The sequence below is a fragment of the Pinus tabuliformis genome, chromosome 2_1 (genome assembly GCF_031772625.1).
Source record: "Pinus tabuliformis cultivar Carrire ecotype Pingquan chromosome 2_1, CPIR1, whole genome shotgun sequence".
Taxonomy (NCBI): Eukaryota; Viridiplantae; Streptophyta; class Pinopsida; order Pinales; family Pinaceae; genus Pinus; species Pinus tabuliformis.
The window spans coordinates 746,449,003-746,476,770 of NC_142299.1; the positions used below are offsets into that span (position 1 = coordinate 746,449,003).

Here is a 27,768-nt window from a genome sequence, read left to right on the forward strand (position 1 = left end):
TGGCAGTTGTTGAGCTCAAGGGTTGACGAACCAGAGGAGCGGTTGCGCAGCCCTAGACTTGTATGTGGAGAAGGACTTCTACAACAGATGATGGGCAGTCCTCCTAATCCGTGTTAATTGTGGGAGATGGACATCTTGCAGTGATAGGTGGCAGCCCTTCATGCCCTATGTTAGTCTTCACTGGAGCAACACAAGAAGACTATAGTGGGCTAAAGTCCCTAAGTAGCTGAGGAGCAACAGTGGGCAGTTGAGAGCTGTTCTCAAGTGGAGTTGTGAACAACTCGATAGGAGCCTCGATATGTTGTGCCCTTTATGGACTAAGGCACAACTAGTGAGGAGATTGGATAGTCGAGATTCAGTGGCCAGATGGACTTGGAGCATTGATAGTGGCAGGGGTTGTAGATCGGGAGCTAAAGGACCGGGCAGGGACAGCGTACAACTGAGAGGAGCTGAGAGAGTCGACTGCATCAGCCAAATAGTCAGAGTATCTTGTTGAGGGTAGATTGGTTGTCGATGGATCGACACCAGGCCCCAGTTTTGTATTCTTGTACTAGTGGATATATGAGGGCCATTATCCCTAGTACGGGAGCACTAGACTGTTGTATTAAATGTTGATTACTATAATGAAGTTGGGTTGAAAAATTATAAAAAGTTGTCCATATTTTGTGCACTAGTAGATTTACTGTTGTTTATATTTCCGCTATGCAAAGTAGTATCGTTGTGATTCTTGGCTTGGTAGCGTCAGAGATTCTAAGATTCTATCCTAGACCCAAGATAGTGGAAAAACAATATGGTATCAGAGGGTATCTAAGTTACTTTGAGGGACAGTGAATGAGAGTGTGCACAACAAAGCCACTCAGAGGGAGTGTTGAAGCTTCTAAGTCTAACAGTTAGAAACCCTCCATGCACTTTACTGATTTATTCCTACCTACTTGTTCTGTTAATTAACAAGTTATTTACCATGTAAATACTGAAAATAAATACAAGTGCATGCTCAACACATTACAGATCATCAACTGAAGGAAACAGAAACAAGCACACAAATGACACCGTTATTTTTGGACTAATGTCCCTAGAAAAACCCAATGCGAGAAAACCGATGCAACTATCGAGGGTTTTATTATCAAACAGTGCTTTTCTGAGTACACTAGGTGCCAAACTAGCTAACCCGACAGAGATAAAAATCTGGCAGCAATACCTCTCTTCGGAAACAGGTATTTGGAAAGCCTGCTCCACAAAATCCCTCTCCAGCACACTTTGAAGCTCATCGTCAGCCCTGTTGGCCTCTGCGTTAGCCTGAAACCCTCTGTGTCAGCGTACTGAAGCTCTACGCAGCCTCTCTGGCTCTCTGCGTCACTCCTGCAGCCTCTGTGTGGATGACGCATGCCCTTCTGGCTCTGCGCAGTCTCTACTGCCTCTGCGTGACTCCCTCTGGCTCTGCGTCTGCCTCTCTCTGCTTTTGCGTTGATCTCTCGACACTGTCCTTGCCTCTCTGCCTCGTATTAACTGCCCCACGCTGCAACTGATCACTAATTCTATCTCTCTTAGCAAACCCCACTCTAGAGAATAGAATGGCTAATCACTCTGGTGTATTCTCCAAGTGACCCTCAAGCCTCCTCTTATACTTTTCTTGTTGACAAATCAACGGCCGAGATTAAGTCCCTAATCGACGGCTAAGATTAGATCTGGCTTGATCCATGTCTTTTGAACCATTCTAACACAGTTTTATATTAATTCACAGTAATATTTTAATTTCCCTAAGTTTAGACTTAGGGACTCCATTAAAAATATTAATTATTTTAATATCTCTGACACTGTTTAGAATCTGCCCAAACCTTTTCTGGGTATTGGAGATCCCATGTGGCCTAACCTCTCCGCCAAATTTCGTGGCTAGAGCAGCGAGGACTGTGCTCTAGCAATACTCCTTACTAAGTATCACCCTGATCAACTAGCATCGGTCCCTGTGTTGATGCTAGGGCTGCTACCCATCATCCTCTGCACTGTTGCATCCTGTATTACTGCCCATCATCCTATGCACTGCTGCATCCTGTACTGCTGCCCATAGCTCTGCCACTGCCATTGCTACATTTGTACGACAGCTCCCTCTGCATCCGTGCTACTGCCCATGGCCCTGCCACTGCCACTGCTGCGTCTGCACTGCATCTCCTCTCATCAGGCTAGAGTACTCCTGATGTTGAAGCTCCCTCTGCCGCTGACAAGTGCTCCCTCTCTGACCTCTGTGTTGCTGCAACAACTCCCTGCATCTCGCATCGTTGCACCCCTCTCTGTGCCATCCTGCACTGGTGCAACACTCCTATGCCTCTTACACTATTGCAGCCTGCTAGCCTCGCCTTGTCCTGGGAATTCTACATTGTAGCTATCTCTGCCACTTCATCCGCATCCATCTCTATCCACATCCGCCAGTCCTGCTACTCCTCTTTGGGGCTCCCATAGCATGGTCTAATCCAAGAGGCTGGGTACCTCGAGGATCCTACCCCTCATCACCTGTAGTCCGTTGGATTACAGCTCGATGTCTCCACATTTCCGCTCAAGTGGCGTGTGTGCACTCATGGCACAGTCATTGTCTGTCTCCACTTCCTTTTCTGCCCTTGCTTATATTGCCTTGGTCTCGGAGGCCTCTCCCTTGTTCTTCTTCCTCGGACACTGGGTCGCATAATGACCCAGCTCCCCACAATGGAAGCATTTGATCTTGGAGAGGTCGTTCTTCTTCCGTTTCTCTTGCTTTCCCTTAGATGTTAGGGCAACATCCTCCTCCTCTTCCTCCTTCTTGACTCTGATCCCCTTGCCGCTGCTTCCCGCCTTGCTTAGCCTTCTGATCTATTCTTAGTGAAGAGCCGCCCACATTTCCTCCCAATGTGGAAGGGCCGCTCTACCTAGTATACTCTGGACAATACCTCCCAATCTTCTGAGAATGCATTTAGGGCTGTTCTCACCATCAATTCCTGATATGGCGTGGCCCCTATGGAAGTCAGGTTATCCCAGATCTCATTCAGTCGACCGAGGAAGGTGTCGATCGGTTCTCCCTTCTTCATCTGGTATGACCGCAATTGATTTTCTAGTAACATCCTTCTCTGCACAGAAGTATGCTGGTACAATTTCTTTAAGGGCCGCTCTACCTAGTATACTCTAGACAAATACCTCCCAATCTTCTGAGAATGCATTTAGGGCTGTTCTCACCATCAATTCCTGATATGGCATGGCCCCTATGGAAGTCATCTTATCCCGGATCTCATTCAGTCGACCGAGGAAGGTGTCGATCGGTTCTCCCTTCTTCATCTGGTATGACCGCAATTGATTTTCTAGTAACATCCTTCTCTGCACAGAAGTATGCTGGTACAATTTCTTTAGAACCTCCCACATCTCATTTGTCGTTTCCTTCTCAGTAATGTGTGGTACTACATGGTCCTTGACCCCGTCAAGGATGGTCAAGGATGATGCTCTTGGCCCTCACCATTGCCTCCTCATACCTGTCGTTATCAGTTGGGTCAATTGGGATCGCTATCATCCTCAAGATGAAGTGTTTGACATGATTTCTGTCAAGTACGGATAAGATTCTAGCCTTCCAGACTGCAAAGTTTGAGGCTCCGTCCAGTCTGTCCTGGTCTCTTACTCCGTGTAGTGCCATGCTGCTCTTCTACTTCCCTCCTGGAAGTTCTCGATGTGACTCCCTCTGAGCCTTGATTTCCCTCCTGGAAACCCTTCTGTCGATGTCGAGATGCCCCCTACTCTGATCGTTTGTGCAACTGCACCACTGATCCAGATTTCTCGGCTAGAAACCCTCGGTAGAAACTCCCTCCTCCTTGGCCTTTCCCTGTTAGGTATTGTTCTGACTACAATACCCCACCAACTCCACTCTGCAACTTACCCACAGCCTCCTAAACCCCAGCAACCTGAAGGTGACAGCTCCTAGGCTCTGAGCAGTCCCGGCATCGGCAAACTAGTTCCCTCAGCCAAGTGCGTCAACCCTCCTGGCCTCTACGTGGCTCTGCGTGAGCCTGTCTTTGCCTTTCCGCAGTCTCTTCTTGGCTCGAACTTGATGATGCATGCACCGCGTCACCCCTTCCTTGTTTCTTTGCTACTAGGAACAACTTTTGTCACTCGGGACAACTGTTTTCTGCTGCTACTACTCTACTCTGTTGATGTCCTCAGTTCTCCCATGATCTGCAACTTGGCTCTGATACCATGTTAAAGTTTCTAAGTCTAACAGTTAGAAACCCTCCATGCACATTATTGATTTATTCCTACCTACTTGTTCTGTTAATTAACAAGTTATTTACCATGTAAATACTGAAAATAAATACAAGTGCATGCTCAATGCATTACAGAATATCAACTAAAGGAAATAGAAACAAGCACACAAATGACACTGTTATTTTTGGACTAAGGTCCCCGGAAAAACCCAATGCGGGAAAACCAGTGCAGCAATCTGAGGGTTTTATTATTAAGCAATTCTTTTCTGAGTACACTAGGTGCCAAATTGGCTAACCCAACAGAGATAAAAATTTGGCAACAATACCTCTCTTCAGAAACAAGTATTCGGAAAGCATGCTCCACAAAATCCCTCTCCAGCACACTCTGAAGCTCAGCATCAGCCCTGCTGGCCTCTACGTCAGCCTACTGAGGCTATGTGCAGCCTCTCTAGCTCTCTGCGTCACTCCTACAGCCTCTGCGTGGATGACGCAGGCCCTTCTGACTTTGCGCAATCTCTGTTGCCTTTGCGTGGCTCCCTCTGGCTCTGTGTCTATCTCTCTCTACTCCTACGTTGGTCTCTCGGCACTATCCCTGCCTCTCTGCCTCGTACCCATTGCCCCTTGCTGCAACTGATCACTAATTCTATCTCTCTTAGCAAACCCCGCTCTAGAGAATAGAATGATTGATCACTCTGGTGTATTCTCCAAGTGACCCTCAAGCCTCCTCTTATACTTTTCTCGTTGACAAATCAATGGCCGAGATTAAGTCCCTAATCGACGGCTAAGATTAGATCTGGCTTGATCCATGTCTTTTGGACCATTCTAACACTGTTTTATATTAATTCACATTAATATTTTAATTTCCCTAAGTTTAGACTTAGGGACTCCATTAAAAATATTAATTATTTTATATCTCCCAAACTGTTTAGAATCTGCCCAAACCTTTCTGGGTATTGGAGATATCATGTGCCCTAACCTCTCAACCAAATTTCATGGCTAGAGCACATCCGATGCTACCCCAAATCAACAGGGAGTTGTGGGTGTCTAGAACATGGAGCAAAGGGTTCAGCTGAAGACATGGAGATGTGGTCTTGACTGGCTTGGCAGGGAGATTGGCTGGGAGTTCTAGTGAATTGGTGGTGAGCCTAGTGAAAAACAGTTTGTTGTAAGGAAAATTGTTGATCATGGACTTCTGTTGATTTGTCATGGATAGTTGGGACAGCTCGAGGGTTTCTTTGGCTTGGACGAGATCAAGTTGATCGAGATGGCTTCATGTGATGGACTGCAAATTGGCAGGCTAGAGTCTTCATCGGATCGTGATGTTGCATATTCGAGATTGGAGGGATTTGCACAAGTAGTATTTGATCCAGGAGGATGAGTGCTTACAGGACTGAACCAGTGGAGATCATGTAGGCTCAGAGGGAGTCCAGTCTCAGAGGGAGCAGCCCTATGGAGATTTGGGATCTTCAAGTTCAGATGTGATGAGGCAGAGGCACTACCGAGGTTTCCAGGTTCATTCTACAGGGTATGCTGCAGTGATGGACGCCAAATGGGCTAGTGTCACCGATGATGATGGTTACTTCCTAGTCCTGGAAATACCTCCCTCGCCAAGAGGGAGTGTTGATTTTTGTAGCTTGGGAAGTACTCCAAGCCTTGAGGATTGAGGATTTGGAGAAAGGAGCTCCACAAATGGCCTTGTGGGCTTGAAACCCAAGCTAGGGTTTTGCACCCATTGATGTTGGGGACAAAACTATGCATAGATTTCAACATGTCATGGATGAGGATGATAGTACTTGTCAAGACAAATCCGACGCAGTGAAAATCATCCGATTTCAAGTTGTGGTTGAAGAGAAATGAATTTTTGAAGTTAAGATGGGTAAATTTGACTAGATGGGTAGGTTGGTTTAAGGTTAAAGTAGTGCCCAAAGACAAATTCGTTGGAGCCACTTGATGCCTATAAATATAGGTCAAGTGTGAGGCATTTAGACACATCCAAGAAGCATCTTTCATATTCTACACATCAAGAAAGGCAATGCGAGTGCAGGAACACGTGAGTACAGGAACGCGCGAGTACAGGAACGCGCAAGTGCAGGAACGTGAGTGCAAGAACGCATGAGTTGAGGAACGCGCGAGTGCAAGAACTTGAGTGCAAGAAGAACTTGAGTGCAGGAATGCGAGTGCAGGAACGCACAAGTGCATGAAAGCGTGAGTGCAGGAACACCAGTGCAAGCAGCGCGAGTGCAAGAACACTAGTGCAAGCAGCGCGAGTGAGGGTTGAGCGTGTAGCAGACTACACCAGGGTGACACAGAAGCTGAGCAAGGCTAGGTATGTATTGTATTGATGTGTTAAGGTTGAATTGATGCTAGTGGATGGTGTCCTAGGAGAGGACAGTTTGGAAGTCTATTAGCAGCCATGTGGAGGGGTTTCCTAGGTGTTGGATGCCCTAACTAGGAGCAGATGCTACAACAAGGATTGGTCACTCGTGGACTGTTGGAGGGCAGCGTGAGAGTGGACCAAGTGTGGATAGTGATTGGGCATTTATGGTCTGTTGGAGGACAGCATGATAGTGCCCAAGTCGGAGCCCGATGTGCAACACTTTGACGAACAAATGTAGTTGCTAGAGTGGCAGTTGTTGAGTTCAAGAATTGATGAACCAAAGGAGCAGCTGAGCAGCCCTAGACATGTATGTGGAAGACTTCTACAATAGATGATGGGCAGTGTTGCAGGAACGTGAGTGCAGGAACGCGCGAGTGAAGGAACGCGTGAGTGGAGGAACACGAGTGCAGGAACGCGCAAGTGCAGGAACACACGAGTGCAGGAAAGCGCGAGTGCAGGAACACTAGTGCAGGCAGTGCGAGTGAGGGTTGAGCTTGTAGCAAACTACACCAAGATGACACACGAGTGCATGAACACTAGTGCAGGCAATGCGAGAGACGGTTGAGCGTGTAGTAGACTACACCAAGATGACGCAAAAGCTTAACAGGGCAAGGTATGTATTGTATTGATGTGTTAAGGTTGAATTGATGCTAGTGGATGGTGTCCTAGGAGAGGACAATTTGGAAGTCTATTAACAGCCATGTGGAGGGGTTTCCTAGGTGTTGGATGCCCTAACTAGGAGCAGATGCTACAGCAAGGATTGGTCACTCGTGGACTGTTGGAGGGCAGTGTGACAGTGGACCAAGTGTGGATAGTGATTGGGCATTTATGGTCTGTTGGAGGACAGCATGATAGTGCCCAAATTGGAGACTGGTGTGCAACCCTTTGATGGACAAAAATTGTTGCTAGAGTGGCAGTTGTTGAGCTCAAGGGTTGACGAACCAGAGGAGCAGTTGAGCAACCCTAGACTTGTATGTGGAGAAGGACTTCTACAACAGATGATGGGCAGTCCTCCTAGCCCATGTTCATTATGGGAGATGGACATCTTACAGTGATAGGTGGCAGCCCTCCGTGCCTTATGTTAGTCTTCATTGGAGCAGCGCAAGAAGACTATAGTGGGCTAAAGTCCTTGAGTAGCTAAGGAGTAGCAGTGGGCAGTTGAGAGTTGTTCTCAAGTGGAGTTGTGAACAACTCAACAGGAGTCTCGATGTGTTGTTCCCTTGATGGACTAAGGCACAACTAGTGAGCAGATTTGATAACCGAGATTCAGTGGCCAGATGGACTTGGAGCATTGATAGAGGCAGGCGCTGCAAATTGGGAGGGGAAGGACTGGGCACGTATAGGGTACAACCAGAGCAATGTTGCTTGGGAGCGGGAGCGGGGGCGGGGAGCGGGAGCAAAAACAGGAGCAGGAGCGACCATTTTCAGAAGCTCTCGGTTTGGGAGCGAATCCGGGAGCGATTTTTTAAATATATATATATATATATATATTTTATATTTTTTAATTTTTGATACATATATGTCAACAAAAACATGTAGAATGATGAATTAGACATAAAAAACATAAAAAAACATAGATTGATCATTGAACTATATCACAGCAATCATCTAGAAATTATAATCGTCATCAACCATGTCCACAAGTTAGTAAAATACATATTACAACTGCAACATATTGAGTCTCATGAATCATGATTCGTCAAATTCAATCTTAAAGTTTCAACTTCAAGCTTTCAAAATTGAAAATTCAATAACATTTATCATCATTGATCACCAAAGTTGTACTTGTAAGCTAAGTTTAACCATTACAAGAAGTAATATCTTAGATATTTCTAAGTCCTAACTTCTAACTATTAACATGATATGAAATGTTATAAATTTATAAAATGAAACATGAATAATGAAATGAAATGAAACAACTTTAGTCTTTCACGAAGCATCATATTCATAATTCACAATCATTACCAATGAGTTATAATTGCCAAGGCCCAACTTCAAACTTCAAATTTTCATTGTCACAGTGATATATTGTTTACAAAAAATATCATTATAATATGAAAGAGTCAAGAGTCAAGAGTCAAGGACACAAAACTCAACATTTATGAAAACTAAAGTCTAATAGAAACTAAAAAAGACAAGTAAACTGTAAATCTACATGTGGCCCTTGCCACGAGAGTCTCCAGGAGTATAAGCAGGTCGTGGTGGTCTTCTAGGAGTCTCCCGCACAGACCGACGACTAGAACTAGAACCTCCACGTGAGGGTGTAGATAGAGGTGGCGACAGCAAAGGAACAAGACTCGGACCTCGAGCACTGCTACTGGATGGTGGAGGTGGAGGTGGAGGTGGCATGGCTGCTGCAACTACTTCATCTTCATCCCTTACAAGTTCCTCTTCCAGTTCTTCAAGATGTACAATGCCATCCTCCAAATTGTCATCCTCTGGGTGATTGTCCCAAATTTTATATGTGGGATCCTCATAAGCCCGATCACAGTAATGACTCAACAACCTCAAGTTGTAGTGCACATAAACCAAGCTTTCTGCTTGGTTTTCATTGAGTCTGTTTCTTTTCACATTATGTATGTCGCTGTAGGTGCTCCAACACCTCTCTGCAGAAGAAGTATTTACAACCTGTGAAAGAACTTTTTTTGCCAATTTTGGCAAAAGTCCCTGGCCACCATATGTTTCCCACCATGTGAGAGTATCAAATCTATCTCTGTCGTCCATTGCATGGAAGTTACCATACAAACCAATGCCACTGAAGTATTTGCCTATTTCAAGGCGCACAGCTGCACATTCCTCCCTGTCAGGTATCAACTTTTCTAATGCTTCCAAATATCCTCTAGTTACCTCTGCATCTAAATGGGGTTTGGTCCTAATCCCATCCCCTGGTGCAGGTTGGCCCAACCAATATGTAGAGTAGTATTTTGGCGTAAGGATATACGCCAAGCAATGTAGTGGAAGATTAAGTCTATTCCACCGTTCACACACACAATCGTGAATCAGTTTGTACAAGTCGGGATCTCTGTTATGAACAATATCTTTTATTTGCCCCAACATGGTATCCATCTGTTCATACACCTCGCCAATCACTGGTTTGTCTGTATCTGCAAACCGAATCATGTGATAAATGGGCTTGGTGAAATCCAATACTTGCTTCACACTTGTCCAAAACTGACCATCAAGAGCCGCCTCCTCCACCAGTTCAAAACCTTGCCTGTCAGCTGCATTTGTAGCCCTCTCCTTTAATACCTGCCAATGTGGACTTGATACCATGCTAGCCAATGACTCTCTTACCTTCAAAAGGCGCCTGAAGGTGAGGTAATAGCTACCAAATCTGGTCTTCACAATCTTCAACAACTCCAATCTCGAGTGACTGCGGAAAAGGCCATGGGTATTGCTATGATTTGTAATAAATTTTATCATTTGTTTGCCTTTCTTGTACAAATCACCAATCCATTGGTATTGTGCATTTTTGTTCTTGACAACATCATGCATCAGAAGGTTCAATGTGTGAACCAAACATCCAAACCAAAATATGTTAGGGTATTTATCCTCAATAATTGCTCCCGTTGCCTTACAATTAGGAGCATTATCAGTGATGACTTGGATGACATTGTATCAATGTTCCACCAAGGTTCCGGGACGAGGGGGCGAGGGAGCGAGGGGGCGCAGGAGCGGCCTATGCAAAAGCTCCCTACCATTTTTTAGGAAACATGGGGGAGCGTCAGGGTCTTAAAAATTTATAAATATAAAATATAATTTATTAATTGAGTCCACTATGACAATTTGGATTGAATTGAAAAGCTGCAAAGCATGATCATTGATATGAATTCCTAGAGCAAGAAAGCAATGAATTTGAAAATTTACACAATCCTTCTTAGAAGAAAACTTAAACAAAGAGAGAACTGTCCTTCTTAGAAGAAAACTTAAACATAGAGAGAACTCAAAACTATAGTGGATTATGTATAATGATTTTGAGAAACTGGACTTCTAAGTTCTTGACCTATTAGTTAGGCAGGGCGTAGATTTTCAACTGATAATATTAATATATGAATAGCCTATTTGGCAATGCTTCCATAGGACTAGCCCATAGGTCTGATATACCTTCACAATTCTGTTTTAGATACTGCTAACCTAGAGAAAAAGTCTAAAAGAAATCATTTTTGGAACTTGGACTAAACAGAACTTGGATGCTTTTTCCACAGGTAAAGACCATAGGCCTAATATAGTAATAGGCTGACTGTCTATTGTTTATTCAGTTCCCAGGTAACCATTGTGACAACCATAACCTTGTGCCATAAATTTTTCCATCGCCAATCTCATGCAAAAAATGATAGACACGTAAGTGGAAGTTACTTTCTTCTTTTCATGTTGTTAGACTGCTTAGTTAGTTTCCATTTTACAGATCCTGCTGGTTTCTTTCTTTGAGTGAATGTTTATTTTGAACCCTTTAAGTTCTCATGGGATCAAAATTAGATGTCAAGGCAGAATTTTGAGAAATCATATAGGAAAGTAGTTGGGTGGCTGGTGGAATATTAACATTCTGTATTTTAATCAGGTCTTATTATATCAACAATATTATATTTCAGTCAGGTCTCATCAACACAACGCATGGTAGTCAAGGAGGCAGTCTTTTAAGTTTTTACAAGTCGGATTTTTCACCCATACTTGTGGTTAATTGGTTCCTGGAAACAAAATAGTCAGATCCACTTTTCAGAACATGTGACAATAGGCTCTTTTCCTAAACCTACTATCACCATGAACGGGGAGAGCCCATATTGAACCGATTCAAGGTCTTGGTTTTCCTAGCTTGCACTTTCAACTAATTGTATTAATTCACTGACTTTTTTTAGGTAATTTACCTTTTGTATACAATTCCTAATACAATCAATAATGATACAGGCACTGTTTATTAAAATCTGAACAGTGAAATCCAACGCTGTGAGTGGAGCGCTCAGCGAACTTGCAAAGGCTGTGAGTGTGTTGTTCATGGTTCAAGGTGTCGTTTTTATAACATGAAACAACGATTTTCCAAAACCCTAAATGTTAATTAACTCTTAATTAAAGATTAAGTTCAACATTTAGTTAATTAAAATGGTTTTTAATGCATTAAAGGTGTGCCACGTCCCCCCTCGTCCCCCCACGTCCCCTCTCGTCCCCCCACGCCCCCCCACGTCCCCTCTCGTCCCCCCACGCCCCCTCACGTCCCCCCACGTCCCCCTTTTTGGAAACGCCCCCTCAGGGAAGGGAAACGTTTCCCTGGCACGTGCCCCCGAGTTTCCTTCATTTTGGGAGCGTGGAGAAACGTCCCCTACTCGTCCCCAATTCCCCGGAGCGCGGGGGTGCGAGGAAACTAGACCTCTAGGGGGGAGGGGCGAGTCCCCGTGGAACACTGCATTGTATGGCCCAATACGGTCAATTGTTTCAAGTAATGCTTCTGCAATGTTGATGGCGGTCCTGAACTTGTCTGAGTAATCATGTGCAGTTAGAAAGATGGGACCACTAACAAACACAGCGAGAACACTTATCAATGGCTTGCCTTTTACATTTGTCCATCCATCAGATACAATGGACACCCCATGGTCAGTCCAAGAACTTGTCATTCTATTCAAAGAATGTGATATTTTTGCTTTTTCATGATCAAGGCCAAAGATTCTTGCCTTGTCATACCCAGGGCTCTTGTATCCTTTAGGGGCATCATTTATGGCAGAAACCATTTCATGCCAATAAGGTGAGCGAAGAACATTGAATGGTATCCCACATACATAGAGAAACCTATAAACCTTTGAATCCACATCATTCCTACACCCCTCATCAAGGAAATCTGATATGGTTCTACGCCTTAAAGCTGATGACCCTGTGCCTCCATATCCACTGCCTTGGGAAGATGTTGAAGGAGTTCTTTGTGATTGTGAGCTTGGTTCAAAGAAACCCTTTGATTTTTTTGATTTGTATTGGGCTTCCTCATCTTCCCTTATGTATTTGGCTCTATCCGCTGCTAACACCGCTGGACAAGTTTTGATTCCTATTTGTTTGTCTCCATCCCATGGCCTTTTCCTGCAGAGGTGTCTTCTAGCACGGGTGTATGAACCTGTGTAATCATTGTTGCAATGGGGGCAATGAAATTTAGTGGTTCCACCCCCTCTCCCTGTTTCAGCCCTGTTAACATATTTCCACAATGGGGTTTGGTCTTGTTTAGTTTTTTGAGGGTCATGTTCACCCTCCTCCAGCTCCTCCTCACCAGGGTTTTCATCAATTCGACTTTCTCCAACTTCTTCATCCCCCTCTTCAGTTTGGCCCCTCCGTTTCCTACTCTCCAGCACCATAATAACCATAAAAGGGACAAGAAGAGGAAAATGCCAAGAAATATAGCCAGGTCCATGGTGTTTGATATTTGTAGGTTTTTGAATCTGCAAATTAATTTAATTTATTTAGATTAATAAATTTAATTTAGATTCATGATTTTTAAACTAAATAAAGTTAATAAACTAAATTAACTAAATTAACTAACTAAATTACTACCTAACTAAATTAAACTAACTAAACTAACTAAATTACTAAGTTACTTACCTCTTTGCAGGGTTGCTCCTTCCTCCTCGGCACTTGCTCCTCGCTTCTCCTAGCTCCTTTGCTCTTGCTCTCCAGCTCTTCTCAACTCATTCAAGTGATAATGAAATGTTTTTTTGGCCCATTGGGCTTTTAAAACAAAAAATAAAAAATGATAATTTTTTGGGGTCCGCAAATTTTTTTTTCCGCCGGAACGCTCCCAGTGCCGCCCGATTCGCTCCCGGAGCGATTTTTTAAAGGTCGGAAGCGGTCGGGAGCGATCGCTCCCCGATCGCTCCCAGGTTTTTAATTTCGCTCCAAGAGCGACGCTCCCAACAACGCTCCCAAAATTGGCAGGAAGCGAAAATTTTTTAGTCGGCAGCCCGCTCCCGCCTGAAGCGCGGATTGGGAACGGGTTCGAGGGGGGCGGGGGCGCTCCCCCACAACTCTGACCGAGAGGATCTAAGAGAGTCGACTGCATCAGCGAGATGGTCAAAGTATCTTGTTGAGGTTAGATTGGTTGTTGATGGACAGACACCAAGCCCCAGTTTTGTATTCTTGTACTAGTGGATGTATGAGGGCCATTATCCCTGGTACAGGAGCCCTAGACTATTGTATTATATGTTGACTAATATAACGAAGTTGGGTTGAAAAATTATAAAAAGTTGGCCATATTTTGTGCACTAGTAGATTTACTCTAGTTTATATTATACTGTGCAAAGCAGTATCATTGTGATTCTTGGTTCTGTAGCATCAAAGATTCTAAGATTCTATCCTAGACCCAAGATCGTGGAAAAACAACAATCTACAGCTTAGAAAATGCTATGGAAAGGGGTACGAGTGCTATATGGAAACAAGAATGGAAATCCACAATTCCACTAGATCTTCAAAGAGGGGAAGTAGAAAAATGGCAGTAGTTTATTTCAAGTCTTAGTCACTGTGCCACAAGGCTCAAAGAAGATGATTAAATTATCTCGTCAAAAAACGAAGCTACCAGAAATTATACCACAAAATTGAGCTATGTGGTCAGAATGGAGAAGAATGAAGGGAGATAAAAGCTGCGGTGGTGGAAATCTGTTTCAAAGTTGAATTGTCCCTTAAAAACCAGATAATTCTTATAGCTGGCACTATCCAATAAATTCCTCACCTGGGACAACTGTGAAGAGAGAACATGCCAGGGGCCAGAGAATTGCATTCTCTATAAGATGAATCTATTGATCCCTTATTTCTACATTGTCCTTATTCAAAACAAGTACCGAGTGAAAATATGAAACTGACAGATGGAAAAGAACTTGGGAAGGCGAGAATATTTTGGTTTGTTTTGAGAAATGGCATTAAGACAAAACAGTGCACTGTTATCTGGGAATTATGGCTAACTATGAAATGATATTATATTTCAAGATAAGGAGATTCTCCTGATTCAGGTTAATTATAAAATCATATTTGTTTATAGAGGAATTTGGAAACCAAAACAAAGTAAGAAACCCGTGTTTTGAATAGCTCCATAATATGATAATCAAAGGCAATGAGTTATTATGGAGAAAGCCATGGGGTTCCAGATGTATGAGCTGAAGGCATCTTATTCTTTATGGAAAGCCATTGTATATCTTTTAAATCAGCGATAGGTTAAGGAACAATGATAGGGTTGAGCCGTATGCATTTTTATTGCTAAAAATTGCATCAAAAAGATGAGTATCTTGTATCAAAATAATGGGAGACTCTATGCTCATTATAGATTGGACAAGAGAGAAACAATATGGAAAATCTACTACTTCAAACTATCATGGACAAAATAAAATAGCTAAAGTTTAAAATGGTTTCCTTCCAGCAGGTATTGATAAAACTTAACAAGGAAGCAATCAAACTCTCCAAGAAAGTGCTGCTGCTACAGGAGGGTTGGCTGAAAATCTAAACAAACAAATCTGAGGAAGGAAGAGTAGTCCCAGAAAAGGATTTGAACATGTATGAAGGCTCATTGAAACAATGCTTTTTCAATGGAAAAAATGTGAAGAATGCCATTGCTGATTGCTAGACTGGGCAATTCATTTTGTTTACAGACCTGGCACTTTTGGCCATATATTTTGGAATGACTACAATAGCTGACTTTTCAGGCAGTTTCTTTTTCTGGTTTAGTTTTTCTAAAAAAAGCAGAGTGACAAGTCCTCTGCAAGAGCCACAAAGCCTTATCTCTATGTATATTCTGATTTCTGATGAAGTAAAAGATTCTTTAGGTGGCATCATAAGTCAAAGACAAGAATTCCGAAGTATGGATACAATATAAATTCATTGTAAAAAAAAAAAAAAATTGCTACTAAAACATATAACTTCTATACTTGTTAGTAAATGTGTAATGAATGCTCGATGTTATGAAAACTTTTACAGGGTCATCTTTGGATAGCATTATAAGTCAAACAAAAGAATGCCAAAGCATGGATACAATAGAAACTCATCGTACTAAAGAATTTTTTTGCTACCAAACATATAACATCATATAACTTCTATACCTGTTACTGATTGTCAATTAATGCTCCATATTATGAAAACTTTTACAAGGTCTTTTTCGATACAAACTTCGTGCCAAAATCCCTGGGAGGCAAGTGCCGTTGCACAAGATATATGTAGTTTGGCTCAAGAAAGCCAAGATTGAAGAGATTATAAAGCACTATTTCCTTGATAATGGTTTAGGCTTACACTTAAAACAGTAAAGTAAAGTGAACAGTTTTTGGAGGGTTGTGAACTTTGACGTTAAAGACCAAGGCAACCACAATAGTCAAGTAGTAGGGAAATTGAGGAAGGGGAGGTTAAAACCTAACCCTAATAGAACAAGGGGAAGACGGATCTAATAATGAAGATTATGCAAATTAGGGTTATTGAAAGAACAAAAAGAATTATAGAAGGTAAGTAGAAAAATGGGGAATTAGAAGTTACTAAATAAGAGAGTAGGAAGAGTATCAATGGAGTGGTAGGAGGGGGAGGAGTTCTCATTAATCCCGAAGAAATCATTGAATTTAGTTATGCTTGGGGGCTAGGCTGAAAGACCAATAACCAAGCTGAAGCTTATGGAATGCTCCTGGGACTAATCCTGGCACAAAGAAATGGGATAAAAAAGATTCAGGTGTTAGGAGACTCCATGATCATTATAAGGCATATGATTAACACTTCAAAGGCTAATATCTCTAACCTAAATCAAATCATTATGAGAGCCCAGAACTTGCTCCCTGCTTTCGACTCGATGTCCTTCTATCATGTCTTGAGGGGAAATAACCATGATGTTGATAGAGAGGCTAATAAGGCATGCCATCTGGAGGAGGAAAAATGTGTAATAAACGATGTCGTGAGCACGACAAAAATTCCTTAAGAAAATGAAGAGAGATATATGTAGGCGGGAAATAAAGTCTCAAAGGATAGCTAAGGAAGTGGAAAAGTCGCATCTAGCATACCATAAAGATATGAAGCCTCCCCCTCCTCCCCCTAGCTCTCTCCTGGCATCTTCCTCCCCCCGTCCTCCCCCTTCCTATCCCTCCCCCCATCCCTCCCGCCTCCCTTCCCCTTTCTCCCATTCCCCCTCCCCTTCCTCATTACCCTCCCCTTCCCCCTTCCCTGTGGCCCCTCCCCTTTCTCCTTTGTCCCTCTGCATTATAATCACCACCCTAGGTTCCTCCTCCCCCTGTCGCATCACCCTCTGCAAGCTCCTGCCAGCCATGAGGACTCGTGGCAAGCATGAACATCCAGGCTCGCTCGAAACGTGGAGTCATATGGAAATTTTGTACCACATCTGTTTCAAGATTAAGTCACAGCGTGCGGCCTCACCGTTTTTGCCCTGGTTCTTGGAGAATTGGGCAGCGCAGCACCTTGGGCGTCTGCAAGGATTTGAGATTTACGAAGTAGAATTTAATTCAGGACCTCAGTGAAGTCGGGCTCGCTCGTGGGAGAATTGTGGGGATGACTGATAGAGATCAAGAGCTTGGTGGGAAATTAATGGAGGATGGTAGAATTATGATGGAGTACTCATGGGATCTTGATTGCAGCAATCTCCTCACTCATCTCTGCATCACCTCTCAATCAGGCAACAATTATAAAGTGCAAACCAGTATGTGGATTTTGTATGTTTTAAGGTTTGAGAGTGGGACGGTGGCCTCTGCGAAAGCCTGGTGGCTAGAGTCGAGGTTGTTGTGTATCAGTTTCAGTGTCATGGAGGTTGGGAATTATGCTGTGAAAAGTCGAAATGAGGGTAGGAAGGTCTATCTGTCTGAGGTTCTAAAGGAAAATAAAGAAATTCTGAGTATAATTGGAAGGTTACGGGTGTTGGATGGTTTGGGCTTGGGTTGTTCTGAGTGTTTGCAGTCATACTGGATTTGGGACACCGGGTGGGTTCGTAATTCTCTCCGGAAGAGGGAGGAGAATTGGAGTCGACGAGAGGTTGGGAGGTGCATACTTGCCGAGGAACAGGGCAGTCTTTGGTGGGTGAGAGAGGGTGCCTGGCTGTGGGAGATCGTGGAAAATAGTGACAATTTCTGGAGCCTGATAAAAAGTGAGGTTTTGGAAGCCAGCATGCAAGGTACAAAAGACAGTTCTTGGTCGGGCACGTGGGGAAGCCACAGGCCGCGGTCTGGTGGGCTGAGGGCCGGTTCCTCGGGGTAGGGTGGTAGATACAGACCCTCTTGTCTCACCTGTGTTCAAGACCATTGGGACCTAAGGGAAGCACTGTCAGAACTCCAATGCAACATGCACCAGCAAATGCATGAGAACATGACCATGCAGGAACGGGAGATTGAGAAATGGGAACGCATCAGGCAATTGGAGGACGAAGTGGATGCACTGCGCCATCAGCTGGAAAATTTGAAGATCAAGGTGGAAGCCATGGAGGATGGCATGGAGGCAAACATGGAGGGCGTGACAGACCAAGAGAATTCCAAAGACTCAGAAGATGCCTCCCCTGGCCTGGATCTAAACTGCCCAACTCCTATGGATATCTGACCACCTCTGTATTGGTTTTGTTTTTGTTTTATCAAAATGATGAACTGTAAATGTATATACCTCTTATTTCAATTATGTCGAAGTTATAGTTGTAGATATCCCAGAATGGGAAATTTTTGTAAGCAGGATAGCCATATCTACTGCAATAGTCTAGATGGGCCAAGAAATTTTTATCAGCTTGTTGAAGCATGGATAAACTGATGTAAAGACCCGATTTTGTTGCAAATGGGTGCGACTTTTTTAACATAATCTAGACTCATTCTGGTTAAAAAAATAAGAGAGTAGGAAGTAGAGTTGAATCTTGAGGAATTGCAAAGGAGTGGAGATTGAACACTTAGAGAAATATCATCTAAAAGCAATGAGAATAAATGTAGAGTTAGAAAAAAAAGTTGGCAAAAAGAAAAAGAAAACTTAGGAGAATGAGAGGGACTAAAATCATTGCTAAACCTTGGAAATGGACATGCCATGATGGCAAGCAAATATGTGATATGATAGCTACCCATGATATGGATTCTCCATAAATAAAATCAGATTCCATAAAATAATGACACTAGCGATGAAACTATGTGTAAGCTACACCAATTAAAAATGGCATAGCCATCTACAACATATTATGGAATTAAAGAAAGGGTCTAGACCTTGAGCAAGAGTCAAAGGTGAAAACAATTAACACTTTCTCATCTTGAGTTTTAAATGAGATAAGCCAAAAAATAAGTGGTGGTAAGTCCATAAAGGTGAAATAGGGGGCAAAGGAAACCTCCAGGGCCATGGTTTGAAGAAGAAAGTGCTACATACAATGGGAAAAAGATTGTTACTTCTTATACTCCTATTTTCCTGTACATTATTATAGTGTTACAACTATACAATAAGAGGAAGGAAAATGCACGTTATGGAGAAAGAAGATAACACTAGGATTTTAGAAATGTCTTCTCATTGCTCCTGTGCTATAAATAAATTATAAACAACCTATCTCATCAAATGAAGAGAATATAAATCTAAGCATGCCCTAACCCCCTTCACATTTCTCTATCTTCGTCAATGGTTTCAATGACTCTACTTGTTTCTCCTAAACTGATTTTGGCTCTGTCATGGACTCTATGTCCTTAGTTCATAAGTACTAAATGACTTCTATTTAACATTTATGACAGACAACACCTCCCTGGACCCAAGGGCCACCAAACAAGATGAGAAGTTTCACTTGATGGCAATCAACAAAATCAGAAGGAATGCAACAGCATTTCTTCATGCCTAAAATTCAGTATAGAGAAGGAAGGTAACATCATGCCTAATAATCAGTATAATTTATTTCTTCTTGGATTCATTCTCATGCACACATTTAACTGAAACCCCTCCAATTAACCTCATGAAATAATTTTAAGAAAAAAAATTAATGGGTAGTCATTTAGATTTCCATGGGAATAAGATGAGGTATCCCATACCTGTGGTAATATCCATGTAAAATTGTGAATAAGTAAGTGCACTTGTGCATTTGTCTCTCTCAAGCTATCAAAGGAAAGAAAGTTTCTATGTATCAAATTGTAGAGTCCAATGCTTCCCAATGTACGTATGAATGGTGAAAAATGTTTTTTAACTTGTAAAATTATGTATTTCTCAAATGGAAATAGAAAGAACAATCAACGTCAATTGAGGTTATTCTAGGTGGTTGGGAGGAAGAAATGGAACCCTCCACACCCAAGATCAATTCCTGCGAGTGACATGATGGATGTTCACAGTATTGACAGTATATATATATTCCTCAGATGGAATATACAGCATTGTAGCTGTGAAAACCAAACAAAAAAACAATCAATGTTTGGACAAAACAAAAACCTAAATTTTGGAAAAGAATATAAGCAGTGTATTTGCATCTAAAATAGGTAACAATGGACTCCTAGTTACTCGATAATAAATATATAATCTGATGTCTTTTAAAGAATTTCAAACTGTCATAAACTATACCACCAGCAATGCAATTCATTGACATTTTTAGGCGAGTTTATTTTGTGATCAAAAAAGAAGAGTACCAGAGTATTTTCTCTCCTAAAACCCTTTTTGCTCTCCTTCTAAAACCCTTTTTGCTAGACAATTATGATTGCATTCTAGTTATTACATTCAAGTTTGGGTGATAAATAATGATTTTTCCTCCAAATTCACCCAGCTAGGAAAATAACTTGCAGCACTCTAAATGAAATGAAATATATACAGGTCATATAATATTCCAAGATAGTCTAGTGAAATTATTTCTAGTCGTAGCAATTAGTTATTTTCTTTTTTAGAAATGTGAGAAGACTATAAATATGACAAGTTGTGTTTGTCCACTTAAGATTAATAAGTGATATTGTCATAATAACCACACAAAAAAGTCATCATTTATTTTGCCTTGTTTGCCGATAAGATACAACAAAATAAAATAAATAAATAAAAAGACAACAGTAAACATAATTGTAAAAAAATACGTATAAACACTAATATAGAGGAGTAACGCATAAAACCCGTTAACAAATAATGAGATAAATGGCTTTTTTCATACATCATATCCTAGGTTAGATAATGAAGAACATATTTGTTGTTAACAGCACATTAGTGACAGAAAATGGCATCGAAAACAATATGGCATCGTTTTTTATACATTCATACCCTATGTTTAAATATTGAAGAACATATTTATAGCTCCTTTGAAACGTGAATTTTTTAAAACTGCTGTGTTAAACGTAAATTTAGTTGATATTTGAAAACTGCTATTTTAAACCTAGATGTAATTGACGGAATTTTTGCCTGTGACATCTATTCCATAAAAATTCTTCTCACTCGGTGTTTCGAAAAGAAACCAAGGCTGAAATAAAATGCACCTTATGCATGCTATTTCGTCTAGATAATCAAAATCCGAAACAGAGACTACCTACCTTTTCACTGTTGTGGTTCAGGAAGGCTGGTAGCTGCTGTGAGACGGGAGAAGACATCAACATTTTGTTGGTGGCACAATTTTCAGCATCGGCTAACTGGGCGACTTCATCAATTGTCTTCCTCGTCTATTTTATCAGAAAACCCAAACCCAACTCATAGAGAACCTGTAATTCTACATCACCCATAGTCATATGATTAGGGTCTCGTCCCCTCTGGATGCAGAGGAAATCAATCAGCAAGCAACCAAAACAGGCATTTACCAAGTTTAAAACAACATGAATGCCCTCCTCTTTCAGGCGCCATTATGCCACAATCCAAAACTCAACTCAACTCTTTGCATGCTGTCACTCCTTGGCCAGAGGAAAGCACTGAAAAGAAAACAGAAAACAAAGATTTATCAATAATTATCCTCAACCTGCCAGTTAACATAATATGAAATGAAAAGAAAATGGATGAAACTTGTTTACCTGAAGCTTTGCTGAGCTTTTTTTGTCCGAAATTGTTAACTCGGTAATGGGATAAAATACCTAAAAGAGCAGATACATGTCTCCAGACTTTCAGTATTGGGAAAAATCGATAAATAAGGAATAAGAGCAACAACAATTCAAAAACCCCATCCTATAGAAACATAAAGAAGTGTAAAAATCATGAAGCCAGAGAAATCTTCCAAAGCAAAACGAAATAGACATTCACAACACCAAAATACAAAATGAAAAAAATAACAATTTAGAAATTTCAAATGAGAATTTAGAAATTTAGAAGCTTAAATGAAAGAACGAGAGAAAGCTTGTTGCACACATCCATTGGTATTGGAATTGAGAAAGAATGGGAGGGTGATGAATGGAAGTTTTAAATAAATAGGAGGGCGAGAGAGGAGGCACAGGCATAACCATGCAACGGTTACTTACAAAAGTTGTCCATATTTTGTGCACTAGCAGATTTACTGTTGTTTATATTCCGCTGTGCAAAATAGTATCGTTGTGATTCTTGGTTTGGTAGCATCAGATATTCTAAGATTCTATCCTAGACCCAAGATCGTGGAGAAACAACAATCTACAGCTTAGAAAATGCTATGGAGAGGGGTACCAGTGCTATATGGAAACAAGAATGGAAATCCGCAATTCAACTAGATCTTCAAAGTGGGGAAGTAGAAAAATGGCAGTAGTTTATTTCAAGTCTTAGTCACTGTGCCACAAGGCTCAAAGAAGACGATTAAATTATCTCGTCAAAAAACAAAGCTACCAGAAATTATACCACAAAATTGAGCTACGGGGTCAGAATGTAGAAGAATGAAGAGAGATAAAAGCTGTGGTGGTGGAAATCTGTTTGAAAGTTGAATTGTCACTTAAAAACCAGATAATTCTTATAGCTGGCACTATCCAATAAATTCCTCACTTGGGACAACTGTGAAGAGAGAACATGCCAGGGGCCAGAGAGGTGCATTCTCTATAAGATGAATCTATTGATCCCTTATTTCTACATTGTCGTTATTCAAAACAAGTACCAAGTGAAAATATGAAATGACAGATGGAAAAGGAACTTGGGAAGACGAGAATCTTTTGGTTTGTTTTGAGAAATGGCATTAAGACAAAACAGTGCACTGTTATCTGGGAATTATGGCTAACTACGAAATGATATTATATTTCAAGATAAGGAGATTCTCCTGATTCAGGTCAATTATAAAATCATATTTGCTTATAGAGGAATTTGGAAACCAAAACAAAGTAAGAAACCCGTGTTTTGAATAGCTCCATAATATGATAAATCAAAGGCAATGAGTTATGGGGTTCCAGATGTATGAGCTGGAGGCATCTTATTCTTGAAGGAAAGCCATTGTATATCTTTCAAATCAGCAATAGGTTAAAAAATAACGATAGGGTTAAACCATATGCATTTTTATTGCTAAAAATTGCATCAAAAAGATGAGTATCTTGTATCAAAATAATGGGAGACTCTATGCTCATTATAGATTGGACAAGAGAGAAACAATATGGAAAATCTACTACTTCAACCTATCATGGACAGAATAAAATAGATAAAGTTTAAAATGGTTTCCTTCCAGCAGGTATTGATAAAACTTAACAAGGAAGCAATCAAACTCTCCAAGAAAGTACTGCTGCTACAGGAGGGTTGGCTGAAAATCTAAACGAACAAATCTGAGGAAGGAAGAGTAGTCCCAGAAAAGGATTTGACATGTATAAAGGCTCATTGAAACGATGCCTTTTCAATGGAAAAATATGTGAAGAATTCCATTGCGGATTGCTAGACTGAACAATTCATTTTGTTTACAGACCTGACACTTTTGGCCATATATTTTGGAATGACTACAATGCTGACTTTTCAGGCAGTTTCTTTTTATGGTTTAGTTTTTCTAAAAAAAACAGAGTGACTAGTCCTCTGCAAGAGCCACAAAGCCTTATCTCTATGTATATTCTGATTTCTGCTTGAAATGTCGAATGTGCATTTTTTCTCTTGGAAAAAATGATGAAGTAGAAGCTTCTTTAGATAGCATCATAAGTCAAAGACAAGAATGCCAAAGTATGGATACAATATAAATTCATTGTAATAAAAAAAAAATTGCTACTAAAACATATAACATCATATAACTTCTATACTTGTTAGTAAATATGTAATGAATGCTCGATGTTATGAAAACTTTTACAGGGTCATCTTTGGATAGCACTATAAGTCAAACAAAAGAATGCCAAAGCATGGATACAATAGAAACTCATCGTACTAAAGAATTTTTTTTGCTACCAAACATATAACATCATATAACTTCTATACCTGTTAGTGATTGTGCAATTAATGCTCCATATTATGAAAACTTTTACAGAGTCTTTTTCGATACAAATTTAGTGCCAAAATCCCTGGGAGGCTGGTGCCACTACAGAAGATATATGTAGTTTGGCTCAAGGAAGCCAAGATTGAAGAGATTATAAAGAAATATTTCCTTGATAATGGTTTAGGCTTACACTTAAAACAGTAAAGTAAAGTGAACAGCTTTTGGAGGGTTGTGTACTTTGACGTTAAAAAATGGTAAAGACCAGGGCAACCACAATAGTCGAGTAGTAGGGAAATTGAGGAAGGGGAGGTTAAAACCTAACCCTAATAGGACAATTGAAGAGATTATAAAGTATTATTTCCTTGATAATGGTTTAGGCTTACACTTAAAACAGTAAAGTAAAGTGAACAGTTTTTGGAGGGTTGTGAACTTTGACGTTAAAAAATGGTAAAGACCAGGGCAACCACAATAGTCGAGTAGTAGGGAAATTGAGGAAGGGGAGGTTAAAACCTAACCCTAATAGGACAAGGGGAAGAAGGATATCATAATGAAGATTATGCAAATTAGGGTTATAGAAAGAAAAAAAAGAATTATAGAAGGTAAGTTACTAAATAAGAGAGTAGAAAGTAGAGTTGAATCTTGAGGAATTGCAAAGGAGTGGAGATCGATCACTTAGAGAATAAATGTAGAGTTAGAAAAAAAAGTTGGCGAAAAGAAAAAGAAAACTTAGGAGAATGAGAGGGACTAAAATCATTGCTAAACCTTGTAAATGGACATGACATGATGGTAAGCAAATATGTGATATGATAGCCACCCATGATATGGATTCTCCATAAATGAAATCAGATTCCATAAAATAATGACACTAGCGATGAAACTATATGTAAGCTACACCAATTAAAAATGGCATAGCCATCTACAACATATTATAGAATTAAAGAAAGGGTATAGACCTTGAGCTAGAGTCAAAGGTGAAAACAATGAACACTTTCTCATCTTGAGTTTTAAAGGAGATAAGCCAAAAATTAAATGGTGATAAGTCCATAAAGGTGAAATAGGGGGCAAAGGAAACCTCCAGGGCCATGGTGGGAAGAAGAAAGTGCTACAGACAATGGGAAAAAGGTTGTTACTTCTTATACTCCTATTTTCCTATACACTATTATAGTGTTACAACTATACAATAATAGAAAGGAAAATGCACACTATGGAGAAAGAAGATAGCAATAGGATTTTAGAAATATCTTCTCATTGCTCCTGTGATATAAAGAAATTATAACCAACCTATCTCATCAAATGAAGGGAATATAAATCTAAGCATGCCCTAACCCCCTTCACATTTCTCTATCTTCGTCAATGGTTTCAATGACTCCACTTGTTTCTCCTAGACTGATTTTGGCTCTGTCATGGACTCTACGTCCTTAGTTCATATGTACCAAATGACTTCTATTTAACATTTAAGACAGACAACACCTCCCTGGACCCAAAGGCCACCAAGCAAGATAACAAGTTTCACTTGATAGCAATCAACAAAAAGAGAAGGAACGCAACAACATTTCTTCATGCCTAAAATTCAGTATAGAGAAGGAAGGTAACAACATTTCTTCGTGCCTAATAGTCAGTATAATTTTTTTCTTCATGGATTCATGCTCATGCAAACATTTAACTGAAACCCCTCCTATTCAACTCATGAAATAATTTTAAGAAAAAAAATTAGTGGATAGTCATTTAGATCCTATCCCTGCGGTAATATGCATGTAAGTGCACTTGTGCATTTGTCTCTCTCGGACTATCAAAGGAAGGAAAGTTTCTATGTTTTAAATTGTAGAGTCCAATGCTTCCCAATGTATGTATGAATGGTGAAAAATGTTTTTAACTTGTAAAATTATGTATTTCTCAAATGGTAATAGAAAGAACAATCAACATCAATTGAGGTTATTCTAGGTGGTTGGGAGGAAGGAATGGAACCCTCCACACCCAGGATCAATTCCTGCGAGTGACATGATAGATGTTCACAGTATTGACAGTATATGTGTATTCCTCATATGGAATATACAGCGTTGTAACTGTGAATAAAAAAAAGAACAATCAATGTTTAGACAAAACAAAAACCTAAATTTTGGAAAAGAATATAAATAGTGTGTTTGCATCTAAAATAGGTAACAATGGACTCCTAGTTACTCAATAATAAATATATAATCTGATGTCTTTTAAAGAATTTCAAAACTATTATAAACAATACCACCAGCAATGCAATGCATTGACATTTTTAGGCATAAGTTTATTTTGTGATCAAAAAAGAAGAGCACGAGAGTATTTTCTCTCCTTCTAAAACCCTTTTTGCTAGACAATTATGATTGCATTCTAGTTATTAGATTCTAGTTTGGGTGATAAATAATGAATTTTCCTCCAAATTTCACCCAGAGAAGAAAATAACTTTCAGCACTCTAAATTAAATGAAATATATACAGGTCATGTAGTATTCCAAGATAGTCTAGCGAAAGTATTTCTAGCCGTAGATTAATAAGTGATATTGTCTTAATAACCAAAATAACCATCATTTAGAGTGCCTTGTTTGCCGATAAGATACAACAAAATAAAAAAATATAACAATAAACAAATGGTTTTCTTCATACATCATATCCTAGGTTAGATAATGAAGAACATAATTATTGTTGATAGCATATTAGTGACAGAAAATGGCATCGTTTTCTTATGCATTCATATGCTATGTTTAAATATTGAAGAAGAACATATTTATAGCTCCTTTGAAATGTGAATTGTTGAAAACTACTGTGTTAAACGTAAATTTAGTTGATATCTAAAAACTGATATATTAAACCCAGATGTAATTGATGGAATATTTGTCTGTAACATCTACTCCACAAAACGTCCTCTCACTTAGTGTTTCAAAAAGAAATTAAATGCACTTTCTATGCATGTTATTTCATCTAGATAATCAATGTCGGAAGCAGAGACTACCTACCTTTTCACTGTCGTGGTCCAGGAAGACTGGTAGCTGCTGTGAGACAAGAGAAGACGTCAACATTTTGTTGGGGGCACAATTTTCACCATCGGCTAACCAGGCGACTTCATCACAATTTTCTTCCTCGTCTATTTTATCTGAAGACCCAAACCCAACTCGTAGGGAATCTGTAATTCTACATCACCCATAGTCATATGGTTAGGGTCTCGTCCCCTCTTGATGCAGAGGAAATCATACAGAAAGCAACCAAAACAGGCATTTACCAAGTTTAGAACAACATGACCGTCCTCCTCTTTCAGGCGCCATTATGGCACAATCCGAAGCTCAACTCAACTTTTTGCACGCTGTCATTCCTTGGGCAGAGGAAAGCACTGAAAAGAAAACAGAAAACAAAGATTTATGAGTAATTCTCCTCAATCTTCCATTTAACATAATATGAAATGAAAGGGAAATGGATGAAACTTGTTTACCTGAAGGCTTACTGAGCTTTTATTGTCCGAAAAGAAAACAGAAAACAAAGATTTATGAGTAATTCTCCTCAACCTTCCATTTAACATAATATGAAATGAAAGAGAAATGGATGAAACTTGTTTACCTGAAGGCTTACTGAGTTTTTATTGTCCGAAATTGTCGACTCCATTTACAAGTGCAGATACATGTCTCCAGACTTTCAAGTAATGGGAAAAATCGATAAATGAGAATAAAAGCAACAACAATTCAAAAACCCAATCCCATAGAAACATAAAGAAGTGTAAAAATCAAGAAGCCAAAGAAATCTTCCAAAGCAAAAATGAATTGGACGTCCACAACAACAAAATCAAAGGAATTTAGAAATTTAGAAGTTTAAATGAAAGAACGAGAGGAGGCTGGTTGCACACCTCCATCGATATTGGAATTGAGAAAGCATGGGAGGGTGATGAATGGAAGTGTTTAAATAAACGGGAGGTCGAGAGAGGAGGCACAGGCATAACCATGCAACGGTTAC

The 27,768-nt window shown here is 40.4% G+C and overlaps 1 long non-coding RNA gene across 2 annotated transcripts in view; it reads right to left on the minus strand.

Annotated features, from left to right (window-relative positions):
- The window catches only part of LOC149202736 (uncharacterized), a 241,908-nt gene extending 214,749 nt beyond the window's left edge, over nucleotides 1-27,159 (minus strand). The window contains exons 1-5 of one of the 2 annotated variants that reach the window (XR_016253570.1): nucleotides 27,047-27,159; nucleotides 26,784-26,958; nucleotides 21,483-21,542; nucleotides 21,276-21,383; nucleotides 21,015-21,187 (exon numbers count right to left, since the gene is read on the minus strand). This is a non-coding gene — a long non-coding RNA (uncharacterized LOC149202736). The remainder of the gene's footprint in view (nucleotides 1-21,014; nucleotides 21,188-21,275; nucleotides 21,384-21,482; nucleotides 21,543-26,783; nucleotides 26,959-27,046) is intronic. The other variant, XR_016253571.1, reaches the window with a different exon arrangement.
- Between the last annotated feature and the right edge of the window lie 609 nt (nucleotides 27,160-27,768).